A 7500-nucleotide genomic window follows, 5' to 3' on the forward strand; every position below is an offset into this window, starting at 1 on the left:
CATGCTGACACCCTCCCACTACAGATTCAGTTCAGCTTCATTTGCAAAAGCAAACTATGAATCCTTTTGGCCCTAAAATGTAGATGTTGTTTTGCAAGTCTTGACATCTTCCTCTTGCTAAGAGTCAATTAAGAAAGAGAAGGTCAGGAGTTTTAGATTCAATATTATGCTGATGCTGGGAGGATCGTTTTGTTTAATTCTGGGTAAATATTTATTGGGATTCTATTGTGTTTAAATTTAGAGGTATCAGATTTATATATATATATATATATATATATATATATATATATATATATATATATATATATATATATATATATATATATAATTTGTGTATTTTTTTCTACTTCTAAATTGTCTTTAAGTAAAGTAAGTTATGATTTCTACTATATATTTTATCCGCATGATTTTTATTATGAAAAATTTATGCAGGTTGGAGTTATTATGAAGGCAAGGTGTAATTTTCTGAAACCACATTGTAACATATAATAACATCAATAATCAGACCCAAATGTAAAACAAAGTAATTTATGTGTAGAGGAACTTTATCCAAAAAGACTTGGTATTAAACAATATAGGTTGATCATTTGACATGACGCAGGCTCTTATGCATGATCTGCCAACAAGAAAAAATGTCTTTCAATAGAACCAGAACAAATCCAGGACGACTGCGAGGATGAATTTAGAACCTGCGCGACTGAACAGCTGACTGACGGGGAAGTCCAGACCTGAAAAGTCCACGGTGGCTGCCTGCCATACTTCAATGTCCCCAACCCGGCATATCCTAGGTCCTCGAGACTCTCTCTCTCTCTCTCTCTCTCTCTCTCTCTGCTAGTGTCTCCTCGATATACGGTAGCCTAACTCGCTTTTACTTAAATGCAACCTTATGTTATATTTGGTAAATAATAAAAAGATATATGAAATTAATTTTTGCTTGTATCAATAACTATATAAATAAGAAAGATATATAATTATATCAAAATGATAAAACCAAAAAATGATGAAATACGATGAAACAGAGCCCAACGTATTGTCATCAAAATGCATTATAAATATAATGAAAAATGACCCACCATTCCGGCCAGCATCACAACCTAGAATATCAGAAACGATGGGATGAACAATTTCTCCATGTCCCTTTCGCTGTAGAATAACACTGATATATGAAGACTGACAATGAGTCACTCTCATTTATGAAAGGTTAAAGACAGACTTTAGCTTTCGTTTGAATTCTATTTCTTTTTCTACACTATTAAAAATCTGTCGTAAAATAACGGTATAAATCCTGCCATAAACCCGTGGGAGATAATAACAAAGTACGGTAAAATTAAGGTCGCCTGTATTTTACTGGAATACGGCTGAGAAAAGCATATTTTTACAGAGAATTTCCGATTAAAATTACTGTTTTTTTAACAATGTATAATTGGCGTGCTCAGTAAGTAGCTTGGTCTGCATGTGTCTAGATAGGATGACAAGATTACGTTGCATACTTAACTGCAGATAATTCTGAGTACTGTGAATTTCATGCACAAAGCACAGTATTAAACAGGACTTAGTAGTGACAATTCTGGGTACAAGAAAACCATTTTTGAAGTTAAAACCAATTGTTAAATAAGTTTTATTAGTAAACATTTTAGGTAAAAGAAAATTATTTCTTAATTAGAACCAAAGAATTCACGATGTTTTAAGAAAAATAGTTATGAGTAAAAAAAAAAAAGAAAAAAAAATAAGAATTAAAAACCAAGTTTTAAATAGGTTTTAACCTCGAATACATGTAGTCCTGTTTATATGTGGCGTTACCGTTATGGAATCTGTTCTGATCGTTACTGTTTTGAATAGCAATCTCGCTAACATGACTTCAAATTCAGCTAATCCAGAGATTAGAACTAGTTTTAAAGTAAATTGCTAGGGAAGAGATAAATTGTAACGAGCAATGTATACGAAATGTTGTGAACTAGGAAACTATAATAAAGCTTTAGCTAAAGACAAATTTAGTTGAAGGAGGACCAGTAAGAACTTCAAGTGCAAAATTGTTGTTAGACAATACCTGTTAATGTATGTGTTTTGATACATAAGTAATCAGGTCTAGCTGTAGCCATGTTTGTAGAGATCTTCAAGAGTTTAAATCAGATTTGTATTCGGTGTATCAATACTGGTATAATTGTTGTGACAGGGATAGGTATTATCTTTGAATAAACACAAGTTTATTCATATTCAGATGAGGTTGTATATGGCTAGGTTAATTGGAAACCTTTACACTAAAGTTTTAGAAAAAGCTTTCCTATATCAAATAGTCCAGGACATATTAGAACTTCAAATACAAAGGGATACATATGTATTAATTGATATTATAAATTCACATACTAAAATATAGCCAGGTTTAAATATATTCGGCATGACTATGAACTATGAATATGCTTTCAATTAAGGTGGGATAAATGAGATTGAGTACGACCCATTACTAATTCAAATATATAGCCATATATATGAGTTTTTTTTCTACTTGGCTTGAATGGGAACTAAAAAAAATAAAAAATAAATAAAAAAAAAGTCAATGAGTTGGCAAGCGTTTCATGGAGTACCGATTACAAATAAAAAGGGATCGAAATAAGTTAATTTTGATTAAAATAAGATTTTAAGCAGTAAAATATATATTTTCATTTCTATGGAAAATAAGATTGAAATATGAAAGGTAATATGAAGATATTTCCAAGGACCAATTACAAGTTTAAATAAATGGTGATTAATATCTTTCAATCTCTATAAGACAAAAAGAAACTCTAAAGAGTAAAATATATATTTTACTTTCTATGGAAAGTAAGATTGGAAAATGTTAGGTGACTTGAGAGAAAAAAATCTAAAGTAAATTTTTGAATTACTTAAACTAAAATTTCTTGATATTCTCTTGTACTTATTCTATATTTTAACATTAAATAAATCAAAATTTGACAATAGGTGTAAATAGAATAATAGTTATTATAAGGTTTTAGTTTATAAAGCATTGTATGAAGATTAATTCATAATCATACAAAAATTAAGCCTTAAACATAGAAATGACATCATATGCTGATTTAAAGATTAAATAAATAATAGGATATTGAAAGTAAATGGAAGCATATAGTTATCATATTTTATTTTAGCTTATAAAAAAATTATTAAGATTACTTTATAATTAAAAAAAATCATAAAGGCTTCAACATAGAAATGAAATCATATGTCCATTTCAACATTAAGTATATAATAATATGACATAGAATATAAGAAGAAACACAAAGTTAGCCTAATATAATTAAGTTTATACATGAATTTACCGTCAACAATTAGGACCATTTAGCCAGTGAAATACGATAGTGTATCCCTCCAGGTTTTGGGTAATGGTGAACATTTGCGTCTCGTAAAATCGAATGCTTTACTTCCATGGACGAAATGTAAACCTTGTTTGGGAGAGAAATTTCTTGAAATCATCTACGCAAATGGCTTTACTTTCCTTTACTCTTCTTCTTTTTTACTCTAAAGTAAAATTAAGGTGTTTGAAGGTGTTTGCTTCAAAGGCTTTGAATATCTTTTCTATATTTTTGTTCCATGGCCAATATTTTATTCAAAATTTATTTTTCTTGTTATCATAACCTTAAAAATATTTTCTTATTCATACAAATATATTTGTATAGATTTATTATATTTTTTATTTATAAATACTTTTTTTATCTATTTATATCATCGTTAGTTTCTATTTGCCTTATATTTGCTGATAATCACAAATCATCAATTGATTTTTCAAACTATAGACATTTTCGTTCAATGAGTTGAAGATGAAAATATTTCGAAGTCAACTGAAGTAAACTGATAAATAAAGTTATTATCTAATAACATGTTCAACAGATATACTACTACTACTACTACTACTACTACTACTACTACAACTACACTACTTCTACTACAAGTACTACTATTACAATACAATTTTGGGTAATAATAATAATAATAATAATAATAATAATAATAATAATAATAATAATAATAATAATATTAATAATAATAATAATAATAATAATAATAATGATAATAATAATAAACTGATAACATTATTATTATTATTATTATTATTATTATTATTATTATTATTATTATTATTATTATTATAAATAACATAACATCTCTAATATCTTTATTATCATAATCTTAATATAAACCACACCAATTATTATGATAAATCTCTAAAAAACTGAAATTCTAAACCAGCTCATGCTGACACCCTCCCACTACAGATTCAGTTCAGCTTCATTTGCAAAAGCAAACTATGAATCCTTTTGGCCCTAAAATGTAGATGTTGTTGTGCAAGTCTTGACATCTTCCTCTTGCTAAGAGTCAATTAAGAAAGAGAAGGTCAGGAGTTTTAGATTCAATATTATGCTGATGCTGGGAGGATCGTTTTGTTTAATTCTGGGTAAATATTTATTGGGATTCTATTGTGTTTAAATTTAGAGGTATCAGATTTATATATATATATATATATATATATATATATATATATATATATATATATATATATATATATATATATATATATATATATATATATATATATTGTGTATTTTTTTTCTACTTCTAAATTGTCTTTAAGTAAAGTAAGTTATGATTTCTACTATATATTTTATCCGCATGATTTTTATTATGAAAAATTTATGCAGGTTGGAGTTATTATGAAGGCAAGGTGTAATTTTCTGAAACCACATTGTAACATATAATAACATCAATAATCAGACCCAAATGTAAAACAAAGTAATTTATGTGTAGAGGAACTTTATCCAAAAAGACTTGGTATTAAACAATATAGGTTGATCATTTGACATGACGCAGGCTCTTATGCATGATCTGCCAACAAGAAAAAATGTCTTTCAATAGAACCAGAACAAATCCAGGACGACTGCGAGGATGAATTTAGAACCTGCGCGACTGAACAGCTGACTGACGGGGAAGTCCAGACCTGAAAAGTCCACGGTGGCTGCCTGCCATACTTCAATGTCCCCAACCCGGCATATCCTAGGTCCTCGAGACTCTCTCTCTCTCTCTCTCTCTCTCTCTCTGCTAGTGTCTCCTCGATATACGGTAGCCTAACTCGCTTTTACTTAAATGCAACCTTATGTTATATTTGGTAAATAATAAAAAGATATATGAAATTAATTTTTGCTTGTATCAATAACTATATAAATAAGAAAGATATATAATTATATCAAAATGATAAAACCAAAAAATGATGAAATACGATGAAACAGAGCCCAACGTATTGTCATCAAAATGCATTATAAATATAATGAAAAATGACCCACCATTCCGGCCAGCATCACAACCTAGAATATCAGAAACGATGGGATGAACAATTTCTCCATGTCCCTTTCGCTGTAGAATAACACTGATATATGAAGACTGACAATGAGTCACTCTCATTTATGAAAGGTTAAAGACAGACTTTAGCTTTCGTTTGAATTCTATTTCTTTTTCTACACTATTAAAAATCTGTCGTAAAATAACGGTATAAATCCTGCCATAAACCCGTGGGAGATAATAACAAAGTACGGTAAAATTAAGGTCGCCTGTATTTTACTGGAATACGGCTGAGAAAAGTATATTTTTACAGAGAATTTCCGATTAAAATTACTGTTTTTTTAACAATGTATAATTGGCGTGCTCAGTAAGTAGCTTGGTCTGCATGTGTCTAGGTAGGATGACAAGATTACGTGGCATACTTAACTGCAGATAATTCTGAGTACTGTGAATTTCATGCACAAAGCACAGTATTAAACAGGACTTAGTAGTGACAATTCTGGGTACAAGAAAACCATTTTTGAAGTTAAAACCAATTGTTAAATAAGTTTTATTAGTAAACATTTTAGGTAAAAGAAAATTATTTCTTAATTAGAACCAAAGAATTCACGATGTTTTAAGAAAAATAGTTATGAGTAAAAAAAAAAAAGAAAAAAAAATAAGAATTAAAAACCAAGTTTTAAATAGGTTTTAACCTCGAATACATGTAGTCCTGTTTATATGTGGCGTTACCGTTATGGAATCTGTTCTGATCGTTACTGTTTTGAATAGCAATCTCGCTAACATGACTTCAAATTCAGCTAATCCAGAGATTAGAACTAGTTTTAAAGTAAATTGCTAGGGAAGAGATAAATTGTAACGAGCAATGTATACGAAATGTTGTGAACTAGGAAACTATAATAAAGCTTTAGCTAAAGACAAATTTAGTTGAAGGAGGACCAGTAAGAACTTCAAGTGCAAAATTGTTGTTAGACAATACCTGTTAATGTATGTGTTTTGATACATAAGTAATCAGGTCTAGCTGTAGCCATGTTTGTAGAGATCTTCAAGAGTTTAAATCAGATTTGTATTCGGTGTATCAATACTGGTATAATTGTTGTGACAGGGATAGGTATTATCTTTGAATAAACACAAGTTTATTCATATTCAGATGAGGTTGTATATGGCTAGGTTAATTGGAAACCTTTACACTAAAGTTTTAGAAAAAGCTTTCCTATATCAAATAGTCCAGGACATATTAGAACTTCAAATACAAAGGGATACATATGTATTAATTGATATTATAAATTCACATACTAAAATATAGCCAGGTTTATATATATTCGGCATGACTATGAACTATGAATATGCTTTCAATTAAGGTGGGATAAATGAGATTGAGTACGACCCATTACTAATTCAAATATATAGCCATATATATGAGTTTTTTTTCTACTTGGCTTGAATGGGAACTAAAAAAAATAAAAAATAAATAAAAAAAAAGTCAATGAGTTGGCAAGCGTTTCATGGAGTACCGATTACAAATAAAAAGGGATCGAAATAAGTTAATTTTGATTAAAATAAGATTTTAAGCAGTAAAATATATATTTTCATTTCTATGGAAAATAAGATTGAAATATGAAAGGTAATATGAAGATATTTCCAAGGACCAATTACAAGTTTAAATAAATGGTGATTAATATCTTTCAATCTCTATAAGACAAAAAGAAACTCTAAAGAGTAAAATATATATTTTACTTTCTATGGAAAGTAAGATTGGAAAATGTTAGGTGACTTGAGAGAAAAAAATCTAAAGTAAATTTTTGAATTACTTAAACTAAAATTTCTTGATATTCTCTTGTACTTATTCTATATTTTAACATTAAATAAATCAAAATTTGACAATAGGTGTAAATAGAATAATAGTTATAAGGTTTTAGTTTATAAAGCATTGTATGAAGATTAATTCATAATCATACAAAAATTAAGCCTTAAACATAGAAATGACATCATATGCTGATTTAAAGATTAAATAAATAATAGGATATTGAAAGTAAATGGAAGCATATAGTTATCATATTATATTTTAGCTTATAAAAAAATTATTAAGATTACTTTATAATTAAAAAAAAAATCATAAAGGCTTCAACTTAGAAATGAAATCATATGTCCATTTCAACATTAAGTATATAATAATAT

The sequence above is a fragment of the Palaemon carinicauda genome, chromosome 34 (assembly GCF_036898095.1).
Source record: "Palaemon carinicauda isolate YSFRI2023 chromosome 34, ASM3689809v2, whole genome shotgun sequence".
NCBI lineage: Eukaryota > Metazoa > Arthropoda > Malacostraca > Decapoda > Palaemonidae > Palaemon > Palaemon carinicauda.